Source organism: Cherax quadricarinatus, chromosome 1 (assembly GCF_038502225.1).
Source record: "Cherax quadricarinatus isolate ZL_2023a chromosome 1, ASM3850222v1, whole genome shotgun sequence".
Classification (NCBI taxonomy): domain Eukaryota; kingdom Metazoa; phylum Arthropoda; class Malacostraca; order Decapoda; family Parastacidae; genus Cherax; species Cherax quadricarinatus.
Window position 1 is genome coordinate 39,027,017 of NC_091292.1, and position 20,754 is coordinate 39,047,770.

The window sequence follows — 20,754 nt, forward strand, 5'->3', positions numbered from 1 at the left end:
AGGCCTCATTTAGATTATGCCACTTACTTTTGGTCTCCTTACTACAGGATGGATATAGACTCATTAGAGAACATACAGAGAAGAATGAAATTATTTACTGTATAAGGATCTCCCATATGAAGATAGACTTAAAGTCTTAAATCTCCACTCTCTGGGGAGACGTAGAATGAGGGGATATATCATCGAAGTGTATAAGTGGATGACGGGCATAAACAAAGGAGATATTAATAAAGAAATAATGGATTTAAGTTGGATAAATTTAGATTTAGAAAGGACATAAGTAAGTACTGGTTTTCTAACAGAGTTGTGGATGCATGGAACACTCTTCCGAGTAGGGTGATCAAGGCTAGGACCTTGGGTAGCTTTAACCCGCAAACGGTCCAAATCCAAATGTACATGTATATATACATTCTTACCACTAGCGCCCAAAACGTAAATATACGTCTAAATTTTCTTGCCTCCAAATTTGGCACAATTGGCCTAAGATGCCTGGTCAGCATAGAATGGGTCTTAACACTTGGTGTGCACCATATTAAAAAAATCTGGGACCACTTAGTACCTTGTGGGAGTGCCAGTTATATTGAGCTCCAGCTAGAGCAAACAGTGGGGCAAACACCAAGGATTCACTGACGTAATGTCATATTAACACTCCCCTTTTAAGAGGAAAGTGATGTTAACTCCAAGTTTAGAGTCTGTCTATCTGTCTCTGTCTATCTGTCTCTATCTGTCTCTCTGTCTCTGTCTCTATCTGTCTGTCTCTGTCTCTGTCCATTTGTCTGCCTCTGTCTCTGGCTATCTGCCTCTGTCTCACAGGTACACACAAATACAATCATACATAGTGTAAATTACCAAGGATAACCTAAAAAATATGAAGTGCAATACTGTGCTTGTAGATATAATGCACAAGAATACCTGTTGGTTCACAGTGGCTCTCTCTGAGACAGACAGAGAGACAAGCAGAGAGACAGAAAGAGGCAAGCAGACAGAGATATAAGACAGAGACAGATAATCAGAGATAGAGCTCATCAATTGTCATCCCTTATCTCTGCACCCTCGCTGGCACTCATCAAATGTCATAGCTTATCTTCTCTTATCTCTGCACTATCTCATCTCTGCACCCTCACTGGAGCTCAACAAATATCATCTCATATCTGATCTCATCACTACCCTCCAGGATGCTTGTCACTGAACACTTGTCTTACACATTGCTTCAAGGGAATTTCTTCCTACTTCTTCTTCTTCTATACTCCCGTGTATCCAAAACATTGCTGGGACCTATAAATACTTTGCATATATTCTTAGACAATAGTAAATGACCAAGGCAGGTGTAAATGTCCACCTGTCAATGTGTTTGTGACAATTTGAGTACAATTTCAGTACCTAATATTAATGTCAGAACAGATTGGTTATGAAATGACAAGAACTACAATAAATTGTAATTATTAGAACATATTTTATATAATTTTTAATATAAAAATGAGAAAAATAGTATATCGGCAACACTTCTGCAAGCGGCAGGACTATGTTGCTGTCAGGTGAGCATTAAGTGCCAACTTTGCAGCCTCATATCTCAGTAAGTACTGACCCTAATTTTTTTTATTTTCATCCTATAACACACTGTTTATGGGTTAAAAAGAGAGTGGACAAATATGTGAGTGGGAGGGGCTGGGTTTGATTGGTGTCATTGGGTACGAGAGTAAATTCTTGGGTAGCTTTGGGTAGAGGTGGTTTTGATAAGGACCTGCCTTGTATGGGCCAGTAGGCCTTCTGCAGTGTCCCTCCATTCTTATGTTCTTATCATTCATAGCAACAGATATTACAAAGGTCTTTTAGAAAAGAACATGCAACAATAAGTCGAGAAATTATAAACAGTTCAGGACAAAAATTGCATGTTTGTGACCTGTAGAATATTCTTCTTGACATAAAAAAACAAGAAAAATTTTTTTTTTAAAACATCATAAACAATTTTTTTTTTAAATCCACTGAATGAACAACATTTTAAGCAAATTTGACCAGGAGTAAAACTACCAGTATGTAATGTTCCATGTTTCTATGTTAGTAAAATGTAGTCAGGTCAAATTAAAAGTTAAACTAATTTTAAAATTACTATACATACAAACAGAATTCTAAATCAATGAATCTAGTAAGTTATTCAGTAGTTTTGGTCCTTTTATCTGTACTGATAAGGTTGATTTTCAAGACTATAGGTAGGAACAGCACATCAGAGACTAATTAGTCAATATACCAAGGACCCCCAATGGAAATAAGTCATTGACTTTTTTCGGGGTTATCCTGGTGGGTAATTTACACACATTACTTAGATATGATAATTTGTGTAACTGTACCTAAATAAACTTAAGAAGAAAAGGTGCATAATATTAAACATAGGCTTATATAATATTGGGATATAACTATGCAAGAGTAGAAACATTGGACGTGTTTCTTTCCACCTGTTGTCTATGTTCCCCATCAGTAAAATGGGTACCTGGGTGTTAGTCGACTGGTGTGGGTCGCATCCTGGGACACTGACCTAAGGAGGCCTGGTCACAGACCGGGCCGCGGGGGCGTTGACCCCCGGAACTCTCTCCAGGTAAACTCCAGGTAATGTAGAGGTGCTAGGATTCACTTAAGTATTGTGTTAAACTTTTTAGAGTCTGGCAAGATCCTCAACAGTTTCTGTCAATTTATTTAGACTGGTAAGATAAGAAATGACTGAAGCTCCAACTAATACTAATAATTTAATATGACATTTAAGTATGAAATTACTGTTCCTAATATTGAAAAATAGAGTAATGTGATGAATCGGAATTCGTAATTTTCACAAGTCATAACTTCTTTCGTCAAAATATACCTACCATCCGACTTACGACCTGCTCGACTTACAACCACTCGGCTTACGACCATGTTTTTTTTGCCAAATTTCTGGGAAATAAACAACTATTTGTGTTGTACACAGTGTTTATCCTAAACCTTACAGTATAAAATACAGTACTAACAGCATAAAAAGTAAAGTAAAACATGAAATACCAAAATAAAACAATAAAATAAAGTCATTACAAAAATGTGATGTTGATATTCAGTAGTCAAGTTCGACTTACGTCCATTTCGACTTACGACCGGTTTCTCGGAACCGAACTCAGTCGTAAGTCGGATGGTAGGTGTATTTACTTGCAAATCATCGGTTGACTCGCAAATACGTAGTCATTCGTCCCAAACGTATACGAGCGGCCCGAGCGGCCCCACACACTATTCACAGTGTGCCATTGTTTATCAGCGAGTGAGCATGATCCCACTCATTCATGCAATACATTTCGTAACATTCCATTCGTTTTAGTGCTTGCAACTGCTAAACAAGCCATCATGGGCCCAAAGAAAGCTCCTAGTGCCAGCCCTGTGGTAAAGAAGGTGAGAAACACAATAGAATTCAAGAAAAACATCATTGCAACATAAGAAAGTGGAGTGCACGTGGCAGAGCTTGCCAGGATGTATGGGAAACCCCATACAACCATCGCTTCCATCATGGCCAAGAAAAAGGAAATCAAGGAAGCTGTTGTTGCGAAAGGGGTAAATATGCTCACAAAATGAGATCGCAAATCCTTGCGATAGTGTTATGCAGTCGATAATTTGTGAAAAGGCAAGGCAGTTGCATGATGATCTTGTAAAGAAAATGTCTGCAACAAGTGCTGATGTTAGTGGATTTAAAGCCAGCAAAGGCTGGTTTGAGAGATTTAAGAAGCGTAGTGGCATACACAGTGTGGTAAGGCATGGCGAGGCTGCCAGTTCTAACAAATATGTGGCTGAAAAATATGTGCATGAATTCAAGGACTATGTAGAGGCTGAAAAATTCCTCCCCCAACAAGTGTTCAATTGTGACGAAACAAGCCTCTTTTGGAAGAAAATGCCAAAGAGGACCTACATCATGCAGGAGGAAAAGGCACCGCCAGGACACAAGCCTATGAAACACAGGCTTACTCTTTTGCTCTGAAGTAATGCTAGTAGAGATTTCAAAGTGAAGCCTTTACTGTTGCATCACTCTGAAAATCCCAAAGTGTTCAAGAAAAACAGTGTCGTCAAGAGTAACTTGTGTGTGATGGGGAAGGATAACAGTATGCCATGTTTTCGATCAAATTTCGTACTTTTGGTGTCATTACCATCGAGAAAATATTCCCTATCATTTCATAAAAATAATTTTTTTTTTTCCAAAAATTTTTCGACACAGAATGACAGTTTCAGAAAGGGGCCTGCGACAGTCAAAGGGTTAAATTTGTTGGCCGTGTCTACAGGCTGTATATGAGGTTCATCTGGTTTAGTTACGTTTATCTCTCTGTTTCTAGACAGTTTTCTAGAGCCCAAAATTTTGGAGAGGGTTTGCCAGGTCCTTTTCATATCCATTTCATATTTTATTTCAATTAAGCTATTTTTGTAATATATTTGCTTTGCTTTTCATATTAGTTTTATGAGTACTGTCTAGCCAATTCTTTAGTAATCAGGCCTAATCTGAACAGTTTTTCATATTGGTGCTTTTTATCAATGGATTTAAGGATACTATTTGTTAGCAATGGGCTGTTTAGTCTCTTTGCTGTGATCTGCTTGGTTTTATTTATTTATTTATTTATTTAGTAATTTGAGCATACATACAGAGGTACAAAAAAACACAGGTAAGAGCAGCATGCCAAAGCCACTTATATGCATAGCATTATGGGCTGGCTTAAAATAAACTTAAGATTAACTAAGCAATGATGAAATCAGTGATAAGACATTATTGTAAACAGATAACTATAAAGCACAAATGAGTATTACAAAGACAGGTTATATGGTTGCATGCATTGTTGTACATTCAGTCGAATGGAGTATTCTGTTAGATTGGGTTTTAGGTTTAACATTTGTGATATAATTGTGAGAAACATTTAAAATATACATTTTATAAGGTTCAGTTATTCAGTATTTATTTGGTTTTGGGTGAGTAAGTGATCTTTGAGAAGAGACTTGAATTTATAAACAGGTAGTGTTTCTTTAATATTTACAGGTAATGAATTCCAGATTTTAGGGCCTTTTATGTGTATTGAGTTTTTGCATAGTGTGAGATGGACACGAGGAACATCAAAGAGTGATCTGTGCCTTGTGTTATGGTCATGTGTTCTGTTGAGGTTGGCAAGGAGATGTTTGAGGGGAGGGTTAATATCAGAGTTAAGTGTTCTATGTATGTAACAGGTGCAATGATAAGAATGGATGTTTTGTATGGTGAGTAGGTTGAGTGTTTTGAATATTGGTGGAGTGTGCTGCCTGTAGTGAGAATTTGTTATCATTCTAACTGCAGCCTTTTGTTGGGTAATTAGTGGTCTGAGATGGTTAATTGTTGTTGAGCCCCATGCACAAATTCCATAGGTGAGATAGGGGTAAATAAGAGAGTGATATAGAGCCAGGAGGGCTGACTGTGGAGCATAGTACCGTATCTTCGATAGTATGCCTACAGTCTTGGAAATTTTCTTAGAAATTTGTTGTATATGTGTATGAAATTTGAGTCTGTTATCAAGGTGGATTCCTAAGAATTTTCCCTCTGTTAGCTTTGTGATAGGTGATCCGTTTATCATTATGTTAAGAGGGACATCTGTAGCTCTGTTACCAAACTGAATGAAGTAGGTTTTGTCAATGTTTAGTGTAAGTTTGTTAGTCCTCATCCAGGTAGATATTTTCTGTAATTCGGTATTTACAGTATTGGCTAGCGTGACTGGGCTCGGGTGAGAGAAGACGTATGTAGTGTCATCTGCAAATAGTGTGGGTTTGAGTAATTGCGAAGCATTTGGTAGGTCATTTATGTATAGGAGAAAGAGAAGAGGGCCAAGGACACTTCCCTGTGGGACACCAACTGTAATTGGTTGTGTGGAAGAGCTTGCCCCATTTGCATACACATATTGGCTTCTGTTGCTGAGGTATGACTTGAGGTAGTGCCCTCTTATACCATAGTGTGACAATTTTACGTGGAGCAAGTCATGGTCAACTGTATCAAAAACTTTCCGTAAGTCAATGAAGATCCCCAGTGGGACTTCTTTTTTCTCTATTGCAGTGTATATATGTTCTAGCATGTGTATAATAGCATCATTAGTATTTTTATTAGGCCTGAATCCAAATTGGCAGGGGTTGAGTATGTTTTGGGAGATGAGGTAGGAGTAGATTCATTTATGAATTAATTTTTCGAAGATTTTTGAGAGAGGGTGTAAATTGGATATTGGCCTATAGTTATTCAACTCTGTTTGGTCTCCTCCTTTATGGATCGGGGTGACCCTTGCTATTTTGAGAACTGTAGAGAAGGTGGAGGATTCAATGGATTTGTTAAAGAGTGTTGCAATGATTGGTGATAGCACTTGTGACACTTTTTTGCATATAAAGGGTGGTAAGGTATTTAAATCTCCTGCCTTGTTTTTTAGTGCGTTGATAATAAGGGAGACTTCGTATGGGTTAGTTGGAGCTAGGAACAGTGTGTTCGGATAGTTGCCAGTGAGGTAGTCATTTGGTGGGGTGTCTGAGCTTGGGATTTTATTGGCAAGGTTTTGTCCTATAGTGGAGAAGAAATCATTGAGTCTGTTTGCTGTTTCTGTTGGTGGGAGTTGGGGTTCATCTGATTTTGCTAATTTTATTTCGCTATTTCGTGATATCTTTTTTGTTCCCAGAATTTCTGATAGGGTTTTCCAGGACTTTTTTATATCACCTCGTAAGTTGGATAATCTGTTCCCATAATACAATTTTTTTGCCCTTCTTATCAGGCTGGTTAGGATTGACGAGTAACGTTTTGTTTGGTCTCTGGTTATGTGACCCATTCTGTACTGTTTTTCATGGGGCTCAACAACAATTAACCATCTCAGACCACTAATTACCCAACAAAAGGCTGCAGTTAGAATGATAACAAATTCTCACTACAGGCAACACACTCCACCAATATTCAAAACACTCAACCTACTCACCATACAAAACATCCATACTTATTATTGCACCTATTACATACATAGAACACTTAACTCTGATATTAACCCTCCCCTCAAACATCTCCTTGCCAACCTCAACAGAACACATGACCATAACACAAGGCACAGATCACTCTTTGATGTTCCTCGTGTCCATCTCACGCTATGCAAAAACTCAATGCACATAAAAGGCCCTAAAATCTAGAATTCATTACCTGTAAATATAAAAGAAACACTACCTGTTTATAAATTCAAGTCTCTTCTCAAAGATCACTTACTCACTCAAAACCAAATAAATACTGAATAACTGAACCTTATAAATTGTATATCCTATATGTTACTCACAATTATATCACACAAATGTTAAACCTAGGACCCAATCTAACTTTATTATTTTTTTAAATACACTACTTAACAGAATACTCCATTCGACTGAATGTACAGCAATGCAAGCAACCATATGACCTGTCTTTGTAATACTCATTTTTGCTTTATAGTTATCTGTTTACAATAATGTTTTATCACTGATTTCATCATTGCTTAGTTAATCTTAAGTTAATTTTAAGCCAGCCAGTAATGCTATGCATATAAGTGGCTTTGGCATGCTGCTCTTACCTGTATTTTTTGTACCTCTGTTTGTATGCTTAAATTACTAAATAAATAAATAAATAAATAAATAAATAAATAAATATCAGTGTTTTGTATTTATGGATTTGAGAATGCTGGGTGTTAGCCAGGGACTGTTCAGTCTCTTAGCTGTCATCTGTTTAGTTTTTTTAGGGCAGTGCTTGTTATAGAGGTATTGGGTCTTTTTTAGAAAATTATTAAAACATTCATCAATATCTGTATAGATTTCTAGCTCAGTGTGCCAGTCAATGTTTGTTACTGCTGTTGTGAAGTTATTAACCCTTTCAGGGTCCAAGGCCCAAATCTGGAGTCACGCACCAGTGTCCAAGAATTTTCAAAAAAAAAATTTGTTATTTTTTCTTATGAAATCGTAGAGAATCTTTTTCTGAAGGTAATAAAACAAAAAGTATGAAATTTGGTGGAAAATTGACGAAATTATGCTCTCACGAATTTTGATGTGTCAGCGATATTTACGAATCGGCGATTTTGCCGACTTTGACTCCCATTTTAGGCCAATTACATTATTCCAATCAACCAAATTCTTAGCTATTTCACTAGTATTACTTCTATTCTATCGATTGAGCACAAGAAATCGCCAAGTCAACTGTTTCAACTACAAAATAAAGTGATCGGAAATTGTTAATTTGGCCAATTTAACACAAAGTTCAAAATATTCCAATTTCAAAATAGGGTCCAGAATGAACAATGTAGGCATTCCTGGCACTAAACTAACATTTCCTCTGTTCATTAGTTATGTTTTGAGGCTTTACAAATAAATTCCATTTCGATTTTTTATTCACAATGAATTTTTATTCACACCAAAAAATAGAAGATTTACTGTTATGCAATACTGTAATAATTGTATAAATATCATCACCATATTTGTGAATGTATATTAGACCCACCAGCTGGTGTGTATTAGACGTGTGAGGTCGTTTGTTTACTCTTGAATATCGGCAAAAATTTAACATTTCTGCTACTTTGAGCTCAGTTTCAAGCCATTTCCAGTGCTAAAACCAATCAAAATCATCTCTATTTCTGTAATATGTCTTCCATTCTATCAAATGAGACCAAGAAATCGCAAATACAACTATAAAAAACATACGAAAAAACACTGCAAAGTTGCTGTTTTAATCGAAAAATCATGATTTCATTTTTTTTCTCTCATTGTACACAGTGTGCTGCAGGATCTGTTTTATGTGGTGCACACATACCACATAGATGTATTCTCTCATATCTAGGCCCAAATGTACCACTCACAGTTTATCAGAGTGAGCTGAGCTCATGGCGTAGATCTACGGTTTGGACCCTGAACGTAAAGCCGTAGATCTACGGGACGGACCCTGAAAGGGTTAATGGCTGCCTCATTGTGAAGTCTGAAGGTGACTTTAGTAGTGTCTTGGGGTAATTTACCAAGAGTTGTTATGAGGAAAGTAGGGTAGTGGTCTGTGGTATTATCTGTAATTATGCTGATTTTAAAGGGGATATGGTGTTGGTACAGATGTGGTCAAGTAGGGAAACACTAGTCTCCGTAACTCTTGTAGGTTTTGTTACTGTTGGTAGCAACATGCAGTTACTCATTGTGTTTGTGAATTCAGTAACGTGTGGGTCCTGGTCTTGCAGGAGATTTATATTGAAGTCACCTGAGAGTAGTAAGTGATCTTTGTTCATGCGTGCATCAGTTATCATACTTCCTAGGTTTTGACTAAATTGGCTAATGTTTGACTGTGGAACTCTGTAGATGTTTATCAATGTGAGAGGTTTTTGTAGGTATTTGGATTTGAATTTAGCTATTATATATTGCCCATGTTCATCCCTTGTGCAAGTATTAGTGATACATTCTAGTTGGTCTGAGTAGTACATAGCTGTGCCACCCCCTTGTTGGTCTGGCCTACAGTTGTGTATGGCTGTGTAACCAGGAATGGCATAGACATCTGTAGTATCAGGCTTTAGCCAGGTTTCAGTTAGCGTAATGATGGACATATTGGCATGCAAGGAATTTAGTAATGCTATGAGGTCATTGTAATGCTTGCTTAAAGATCTGATATTGTAGTTAAAGACAGTTATGTTTTTGTTGGCTCTGAGAAGTGCCTTTGATTGTTCTGCTGTGTAGTAATTACAGTAACTGTTTGATTCATTTAAGTCATTCAATAAGAGGTTGGTATCAGGATCAATGCTTGTAATCATAAGATTTGTAGTGAATCTATAGTTAGAATTAAGTATAAAACAAAGCAAATATTCTAAAGCTAAAAAATAGCACCTGAATTATTTAACAAATGTAAAAATAATGAGCTAAGGTAGTTTCTTAAAGCTAAAATAAAGGAGACAATATAAAAGGGACTAAAATAATTTGTGGTGAACAAATAAAGTGATGATCAAATAATGGAGCTTGGGAATATGATAGTAGGTAGTACTTTAAAGGTAATTCTTTAGTTAGAATTATAATATAAAATTATAATATAAAAGGGACTAATATAAGTTGTGGTGAACAATAAAGTGGTAATCAAATAAATGAGCTTTGGAATATAATGGCAAAATAGTGAACTTATCACACTTTAGCACCTGAGAATAGCACCTTGATTATTTTAACAATTGTGATTATATGAACTAAGGTAGTTATATAAAGCTAAAATAAAGGAGAAAATATATAAGGGACTAAAATTAAGTAATGGTAAACAAAGTTAAATGGACAGATAGTCACTATGAAATAATAATGGTTTAGGAGTAAGATCTGATTTGTAATATTAAACAAGTTGAGCAGTTTATTGCACAATAAAAAGTAAAAAAAAATGAGGTAGTTGGTACTAGCTAGCAAAAGATAGTTTTGGTACTTGCAAAAAAGTAATTGGAATATACACTAATTGCACACACAATAAAAAGTGACTAAAAAAAAAAATAAGTAGTGGTAAACAAAATTAAATGGACAGGTAAGAACAATGAATAATATTAATTTGGAGTAAGATTTGACTTGTAACTTAAAATTATGAGCAATTAATAGCAATAAGAAAGAAGTATAAAGTATTGGAGGTAGTTAGCATTAGCTAGTGATGAAAAAAATAATAAAAATAATAATGCACAATATAATAGTAACGTACACTATATGCACCACACGTATATATGTATTAAGGGCACTTATCTAATCTGTTACAGAAATGTCTGCTTTTCTAAGGAAGGTAGAGAAATCATGTTCGTTTGAGATAGTATATTGTTGTCCTGTTGATGTTTTCCTTACTAGTATTTTCCCATCTCGCGTGAAACACTGATGTATTTTGTTTTCCTGTTTAAGTTTTCTCAGCCTGAACAGAAGGTTTTGACTTTTTCTTGTTAGACACTCATTTATGTACACTCCATTTTTCATTGTAATTGCTGATTTAATTAGGTCCTTTCTTTTATCGTATGAATGAAGTTGGATCATTATACTGTGTTTACTTCCTGGTTTTCCTAGCAAACGTGTTTCTTTGATTTCATTGTTTTGCACAATGACTTGTACGTGGTCCTGTATTATCCTGACAGCAGTTTCTTTGCACTGTGCTTGGGTTATGTCACTTGGAATGTGTGGACTGTTTATTATAACTGCATCAGACAACTTATCTTGTTCAGTTTTGTCGTCTTGGAAATCAAGGTATTCATTTAGTCGAGTGTGCATGTTCTGATTCCAGTCCTTGATTGCTTCTTCAACCTTCATATTTATTGTAGTTAATTGTTCAGTGTGACTGGCTATAGCTGCTTTCAGAGTATTTTCTGTGTCAACACTTCCCGATGTAATCCTCTCTTCAAGGTTTTGGATCTTGTTCTCGAGGTTGGTTATCGAAGGTCGAAATTCACAAAACTCGAAACCATTTTCCCCATAAGAAATAATGGAAATAAAATTAATCTTTTCTAGACACCCAAAAATATTAAAATAAAATATTTTTTTTCAAATTAAATAAAGATTTACATAATGAAAACAATCAGAAATCAAGAACATACATTTAAAAAAATAATAATAACATTACACTTACCTTTACTGATGACATCTGCGTGGATGGAAGATGGGAGGAGGGGATAGGAGGAAGGTGTACACTATTTTTTTGGAAGGAGAATCTCCTTCCATTAGGACTTCAGGTATGAGGTCCATATCTTGGGTTACTTCCCTTCTTCTTTTAATGCCACTGGGACCAGCTTGAGTCACTGGACCCTTGTCGCACAAAATATCTGTCCAAAGAGGTCTGTTTCTGGCGTTTCTTTAAGATTTGTCTGAAGTGGGACACAACACTGTCATTGTACATGTTGCCAATACGGCCTGCAACAGCTTTGTTAGGAGGATGCTCATCCATAAATGTTTGCACTTCAGTCCACTTTCCACAGATGTCCTTAATCTTTAAAGAAGGCACCTTCCTCCATCTCTCTTCCTCTTCCTCTGCTAACTGTTTTTCCTATCTCCTACTAACTGTTTTTCGGTAATCCACACCAACAATAACCTCTCCACTTCAAGGATTTGTGATCTCCTTTTTGTCAGCATATCCACCCCTTTTGCAACAACAACACACTTTATTTCCTTTCCTTTCGCCATGATCGAAGTGATGGTTGAATGGCGCTTGCCATACATCCTGGCAAGCTCTGTAACACGCACTCCACTCTCATATTTTTCAATGATTTCCTTCTTGAATTCGATCGTGTTCCTCACTTTCTTTACCAAACTCTTCTGCACAACCAATTACAGTTGGTGTCCCACAGGGAAGTGTCCTTGGCCCTCTTCTCTTTCTCCTATACATAAATGACCTACCAAATGCTTCGCAATTACTCAAACCCACACTATTTGCTGATGACACAACATACGTCTTCTCCCACCCAAGCCCAGTCACGCTAGCCAATACTGTAAATACCGAATTACAGAAAATATCTACCTGGATGAGTACTAACAAACTTACACTAAACATTGACAAAACCTACTTCATTCAGTTTGGTAACAGAGCTACAGATGTCCCTCTTAACATAATGATAAACGGATCACCTATCACAAAGCTAACAGAGGGAAAATTCTTAGGAATCCACCTTGATAATAGACTCAAATTTCATACACATATACAACAAATTTCTAAGAAAATTTCCAAGACTGTAGGCATACTATCGAAGATACGGTACTATGCTCCACAGTCAGCCCTCCTGGCCCTATATCACTCTCTTATTTACCCCTATCTCACCTATGGAATTTGTGCATGGGGCTCAACAACAAGTAACCATCTCAGACCACTAATTACCCAACAAAAGGCTGCAGTTAGAATGATAACAAATTCTCACTACAGGCAGCACACTCCACCAATATTCAATACACTCAACCTACTCACCATACAAAACATCCATACTTATTACTGCACCTATTACATACATAGAACACTCAACTCTGATATTAACCCTCCCCTCAAACATCTCCTTGCCAACCTCAACAGAACACATGACCATAACACAAGGCACAGATCACTCTTTGATATTCCTCGTGTCCATCTCACGCTATGCAAAAACTCAATGCACATAAAAGGCCCTAAAATCTGGAATTCATTACCTGTAAATATAAAAGAAACACTACCTGTTTATAAATTCAAGTCTCTTCTCAAAGATCACTTACTCACCCAAAACCAAATAAATACTGAATAACTGAACCTTATAAATTGTATATCTTAAATGTTTCTCACAATTATATCACATAAATGTTAAACCTAAAACCCAATCTAACTTTATTATTTTTTAAATACACTACCTAACAGAATACTCCATTCTACTGAATTTACAACAATGCATGCAACCATATGACCTGTCTTTGTAATACTCACTTGTGCTTTATAGTAATCTGTTTACATTAATGTTTTTCACTGATTTCATCATTGCTTAGTTAATCTTAAGTTAATTTTAAGCCAGCCCGTAATGCTATGCATAGTATAAGTGGCTTTGGCATGCTGCTCTTATCTGTATTTTTTTTTGTACCTCTGTATGTGTGCTCAAATTATAAATAAATAAATAAATAAATAAAAAATAAAGGGCTTGCACTAGCTTTCCTTGGGCTCATGGTGACTTATTTAGCAGTTGTAATCACAAAAAACAATGGATTATTACATATGAACCCACGGGGTGATGGTCAAGTGTTGGTAAACAATGGCACACTGAGCGTGAATGGCGTGGGAGACTGGCTTTGTGTGTGCAGTGACGGGCGGACGGGTACCAGACGGTCACCGAAACACGAGTTTTTTCACGAAACTCGAGGCCAAATTTTTGCAAAAAAACTCACCAAAGGTCAAATTTCACGAAAGTCGAGGCTGCCAAAACTCGAGGGTCCACTGTACTAATATTAAATTATTTACCGATGGCTCGTCACATAGGCAAAATGAGATCTTTCTCAAGTCTTGAGGCAATTTACATAAGTTTGTTATGAGAAAGGTGGGGTAGTGGTCTGTGGTGTTGTCTGTCATTATACCTGCTTTTAGTGGAGTAAAATAAAAAGTAAAATACACACACACAGTACACTCATAACTTACCTCAAAATATTTGTAGTCTTAATGTAGGGTGAGAATAATAATATAATAATAATAATAATATCTTTATTTCTACAAGTACATGTACAAGGCATACAAGGCAGGTATGGTAGCCCACCTGGCCAACCCACCCACAGGTAATACACTATGACATTTAACCCTTTGACTGTCGCGGCCGTATATATACGTCTTACGAGGTACCGTGTTTGACGTATATATACTCATAAATTATAGCGGCTTCAAATCAGCAGGAGAAAGCTGGTAGGCCCACATGTGAGAGAATGGGTCTGTGTGGTCAGTGTGCACCATATAAAAAAAATCCTGGAGCACGCAGTGCATAATGAGAAAAAAAAACTGACCGTTTTTTTTAATTAAAATGCCGACTTTGTGGTCTATTTTCGTATAGTATTTATGGTTGTATTCTCGTTTTCTTGGTCTCATCTGATAGAATGGAAAATATATTATAGAAATAGATGTGATTTTGATTGATTTTACTATAAAAAGAACCTAGAAATGAAGCTCAAAGTAGGGGAAATGTTTGATTTTTGCCAATGATCAAAAGTAAACAAATGATGCCATTGTCCAATAAATGTCCAACTAGCCATTCTAATATGCAGTCATGAATGGGTTGATGTTATTTATACAATTATTACAGTATTGCAGTAGTCTGCATAATAGTAAGTCTTCTATTTTTTGTTTGAATAAAAATTCAAAATAGAAAGCAAGAGTAATATCAGAGGGGCCTGGAGACATGACTGATGAGCAAAGAAAATGTTATTTTAGAGCCAGGAATGTCTGCGCTGTTCATTCTAGACCTTATTTTGAAATTGTCATACTTTTTAGTTTTTGTGAAATTGGCCAAATTGCAAATTTCTGACCACATTATTAGGTAGTTGAAATCGGTAAATGGGCAGTTTCTTGTACTCAATCGATAGAAAAAATGGAGTTCTAAAGAAATAGCTATGAGTTTGGGCTCAAAGTGAGCGAAATCGCCGATTTGTAAACAGCGCCGAGGTCGCTAACTTCGCAAGAGCATAATTCCATCAGTTTTCCATCAAATTTCATTTTTTTGGTGTCATTACAATCGGGAAAAGATTCTCTATCATTTCATAGGAAAAAATATTTTTTTTTTTTTTTTAAATTTTGCGACACCATGAGACACCTCAGGATTGAGGGTTGCAACAGTCAAAGGGTTAAAGTGCTCTAGAGTGATAAAATGCATGTAGTGTACACTCATTACTTACTTTAAAATATTTGTCGTCTTAATGGTCTTAATATTGGGTGCAAGGTGAATAGTAATTATTTGTAGAAAGTCAGATGTGGTAGGTATGGTAACCAATCTGGCCAACCCACCCACACATAATATACTACATACAACATTTAAAGTGCCTGTTACGTTGGTTGTCCCTTATTACTTTGATAGTAAGGTTCTCACTACATGTTCTAGTGTGGGGTAGCTTTTACTTAATGGTCTTATTTGTCTAGGGGTAATACTTACATCATGGCTGATCATCCTGAGTGTCTCTGATACCCTTTCACCAGCCCTCTTCACAGGTTATGTAAACTACTACTATAAAAATATAACTGTATTCTCAATAGATATGTACAGAATATACAATCACAGCCTCACATTTTCAAAACAAAATCTACACACTCTATAGCTGTTCTCCCACATGGTGTATCTCCAACAACTTTTGTCCTCTCTCTCCTTGACATAACTCTGGGCTAACCAGTGTTTTGACACACTTTAGTCACCCTGGGTATGGTGGCCACAACTTAAATTATAAAAACTCACCCCTGGAGCACACATGATGCCCCAAAAGATAGAAGAAGGACCCAGAGATCCTGCCAGGTTGAAGGTCAGCCACAGAGAGAGGGAGTCAGTGAGAGGGAGAGAGAGAAAGAGAGCTAGCTAAGCTCCTCCCACCAAAACAAAAGACTGTTGCCAAGCACAATTCTCCAGTTACCACAATTCTACCACACCTTAATTTTACTTTTACAAAAAGAAATACAACTTTATAAACTACTTATTTAAATTGTGTGTTTATGTGTCTATAGTATAACCTATTATATTGAGAAAAATAGGCTTGACCCAGCTGCCTCTCAGTCATAAGGTTGATCAGTCCTTCTGACATTTAGAGCAAAGTCCCCATCAATTCAATATAATTAGGTATTCCAGAGTAACTGTTACTTATAAATACATGTTGGGTCCTATAGCCCCATAACACCCCCACCTCCAGACGAAGTCTCACAAAAGCTAGCCGTGTCCCTCAGGATACGGCTAGTAAAAAGTATATTGCTTAAGTCTGAAGGCGGTAAACAAGACTACTAGAAATGCTACATATTTCCTAGCACCATAACTACTCTTCACTTTACTGTTATTTACAACAGATTGCAGAATTTTTTAGAAAAGCATTTTAACCATACCCATATACTCAAGTGTGTAACTATTTACAATTTTAGTGGCTTTTAAACAATACACATTACAATGCAAGATTTGCACACAATGCCCACTGTGAAAGCCCGCACCAACAGGCCTGTGCCTCTGCTACGGTAATCCAGCAAGCAACTGGTACTCCAGGGTGGCATCTTCCTGATCAGGAGACGAGAGTAGAGCCAAACCCAGAGCAGTCAGGTGTACACCAGGCAGGAAACTTCACAAAACATGTCAAGGTGTCTCTCACTTGGTGGCCGAACCAAACAGTGAGACTTCCAGTCAACACTCACGATCCTTAACATGGTCAGGCACTCAAGCCCATCTTCCGAGGTCCCACTCCACACAGATCCTCCAAACTTATGAAGAGGAGGCTGTCATAGAACATGGAGGGGTCCAAGGGACCACAAAGGCAAATCGTCGGGCCGTTTTGTACATAGAGCACACCAAGACACAACATCACATACCTTCCTGAACGTCTCATGTTACCGAAGGTTGTCAACCACTGCCTCAACTCACATTTACGTACACCCTGACCCTCGTCACACTTTTGGCTCTGACTCGACTCCTTCACAGTCAGATGGCTGGTAGAGAGTACTCAGGCTCGCCGAGAGTTCACCACTGCAAAAACAACAAGGTCAGCACAAGACAAACACTATGTACAAAGTACGCACCATGCATCTACATGAAACATCTAGAGAGAGCATCAGCAACCACATTCTCTGAGCCTTTTATATATTTGACTTCCAAATTAAAAGGCTGTAGGAACAAAGCCCATTTTAAGAGTCTGATTTTAGTCACTATACACAGGAACAGGATGAAGAGATCCTGAGACATGTACAAATGCTGAATAGCCAGCCCCAAAATGAAAATTTTCTTTCCTGTGGTAAAATGTTGACATTTAAACTTAGAAGGTTGTTCATAGACAGTAACAGTTCTGCAACCTCTCGCAGTGCAACAACAAACACCAAAGACATCTCTTTGCACCCAGGTTGGATACATCAAGTTTACACAAACACCATCACGTTCCATCTCACACACAAATTTTAAGCACACAATGAACACAATTTGCATTACACACATTAAAATGGTACTGGAACACAGACCATGGAAATCACATCTTCCATGTTTTAGCTTATTTAAAATGTTTGCATCTTTTAGTGCATAAGTATCAATCTTTCTAATTCTGTAAACCTTAGTTGTTAAACGTACTCTGTGGTAGTCAGTGTTTATGCCCAGGGTGCCATCTAATTTGGGAACCATGAAGCATGGGAATGCCCACTGACTCTCACTAAGCACTACAAACTGGTGTTGGAAGAATTTCACTTCTTCCTCCATCTCCAATTTTTCATACAGATTTTTCCCACACAAAAATTGTTGAATTGGCTCAGCTTCCTTAACAATTTCTTCATTGAGTTTCAACTTTTCCCCATTACTGACATCCCAAACTTTTATAAAGTTCCAAGGTGGCTGAGCCAACTCTCCAACATTTTTCTCATTAAAACCAAGCATGCATTTCCCAAAATCTTTTACACACATGTTATTTCTTAAATACACTTTTGGTATTTCATACAGATTATTGTTTTGCAGCCCTTTACATTCCATTAAAACATTGGTCTCTCTGAATTTTTGACATAACTTCAAACCCTTTAACCGGTTACTGTGTACACTATACTCATTCTTTTCTTGCTTGGGGGTGTGGGTTTTATATCTAACCCCTGGGAACTTCCCCCACAACATGTTCAGCTCACAGCAACTTGCCATACAGATTTTCACATGAATTGGCTCCAGTATCAGCACTTCCTCTCCAGCCTCCAGAGTATCATGGTCCACATTATGGTCCCACATCATCATCCTGGTCTGGTTGATGGGCACGTTCACTGGTACCATCCACCTCATACGAGCCAAACAGTGTCTGAAACTGAGAAAAAGCTCCGAGGGGGGAGCATCACCATCCTCCCCAAGCCAATAGCTCAGAGATTCCAGAGTGCTTCCCCACTCAGCAAATACAAAGAAAGGGATCCTCTCATCCCAGTTGTTAGTATTGTCTATACCATAGGCTTGCATCATTGTCTTGAGGGTTTGATGTAATTTCTCTATTTCCCCTTGAGATGGAGAGTGATACACAGTTGAACACTGAGGCTCTACTTTTAGTCCCTTCAAAACATTTCTAAAAGACTTTGAGGTAAAGTTAGGCCCTTGGTCTTTTGCACTGCTTGAGGAAACCAAACATGAAAAAAGAACTTCATCAAAACCCTTAAGACTACATGAGCAGTTATCTTATGCAGAGGGACTGCTTCCAGGTACCTGGTAGTGGAGCAAATATTTGTGAGTAAATAATCATTTCCCAGTTTGGTCCTTGGGAATGGACCAAGTACATCTACTACCAGCTTGCTGAAGGGTTCACCTGGTGCTGAAATAGACTGAAGGGGAACAGGTTTAATACTTCGACTAGGTTTCCCTATAAATTGAAAGACATGATAGGTCTCAATATACTCTCTGACAGTCTCCCACAGCTGAGACCAGAAGAAATGCCTGGAAACCTTGGACATCACCATCTGGGGACAAAACCCTTGTTCTCCTTCCATCGATACTGCAAACAGAGGTGAATTCTTTGTAAGAGTTTCCTCCCTGAAATGAAAACACTTATTTAACTGTAAAATCTCTTCCTCAGCAACAGCGACATTTTCCTGCACAGAAATTAATTGCACCCTAGCAGGTGCAGCCTCTCTCACACTATTTAACTGATCCATTCTCCAATCATGCTCAGCTCTGGCTGGAACATCCTTTTCTTCAGTTGACTGCAGTTCAACATCAGAAAGCAGAGTTACCAAACTTAAGCCCTCACCATCCTCATGAGAAATATCATGAAGACTGTTGGTAGCATGATCATGAGCCATACTTCTCATGGTGGAACCATCAGGGAGAAGGTCTGGCAGGGTTTTCCTAGCCATTTCCTCCCAACATTTGGGATTTGGTTTCCCCCAAACTAGTTGTTCCTCACTGTCTAACAGGCCCATAACATTATTCCCTAATAAGAGGTCGACCCCTTCGAAGGGAATTTCATCTGAGATACCTACAGGGAGATAGCCAACTTGGTATGCAGATTCTACCCATAATTTGTGTACAGGTGTCCTTATGGTTGAACCCGTAATACCCTTCAACAATATATCTACCCCAGTATAGGTATCCTTAGACACTGGCAGCACTCCAGCACGTAGCAAAGAGTAGGTGCTACATCCATCTCTCAAGGACAATATGTTCTCAACTCTGCCTACATCCTTTTGCAAACCAACTGTGGACCTACTAGAAAATATACACATCCTGGGGTCTAGATCCAAAGGTTCCTCCTCACCTTGCCTTGAAGACCTAATGCAGGCAACTGGATGTATCTCTGCAGTTAGAGTCCTCTGGGGTGGTTCCTCCCTTTCCTGATCTCGCCGCCTTGACCAGCAAAACTTTTGAGTGTGTCCAGTTTTGTTACAGTAGTAACAGATAAAACTCTTAAAGGTATTTTTACCATTTGGTGTAGGACTGGTACTGTTTACTCGAGGACCTGAAACATTATCTGATTGTCTAGGTAAACTTTGAACTCCAGCTGACTTACCTTTTCCTTCTATTTTATAGGGCACCTCAGCCTTCATTTGTTCCTGAAAATTCTTGTCCCACTTACCTTTATGACCATAGGACTTGGAATAAGGTTTAGAATGAGTGGGGAAATTTTCAGAAGCAGCATGACTGTTTTTACTTACCAATTCCCTGCGAGCCAAGAATCGGTCACCTAGATCCAGTGCTTCTGAAAGATTATCTGGGTTTTTGTCCTCCAAATATTCTCTGAGGTCAACAGGGATTGTATTGTACAATTCCTCATGAACCATCAGATCTACTAATTTGTTATAGTCTTTATTAACTCCTTTAGAACAAACCCATTTCTTAAAAAGGAACAGTTTCTCATTCCCAAACTCAGTTAAGGTCTGCCCATCCTGAAATTTTTGATTCCTGAACTTTTGTCTATATTTCTCAGGTATCATTTGGTATGCAAGCAATACTTCCTCTTTAATCTTATCATAATCAGAAAAATCTTGCCCCTCCAGAGTCTCTACTCTCTGGAATCCTTTACCCACAAGTTGTGTGCGAACTAGGGTAGCCCACTTCTGTTTGGGCCATCCTTGCTCCAAAGCAGTCTTCTCAAAAAAAGAAAAATATCTATCTGGGTCACTCTCTGTAA

The 20,754-nt window shown here is 37.7% G+C and overlaps 1 protein-coding gene across 1 annotated transcript in view; it reads right to left on the reverse strand.

The window, feature by feature from the left end:
* Nucleotides 1-20,754, reverse strand: part of LOC128685235 (NFX1-type zinc finger-containing protein 1-like) — a 356,060-nt gene that overhangs the window by 287,528 nt on the left and 47,778 nt on the right. The gene's annotated exons all lie outside the window — the stretch shown is intronic.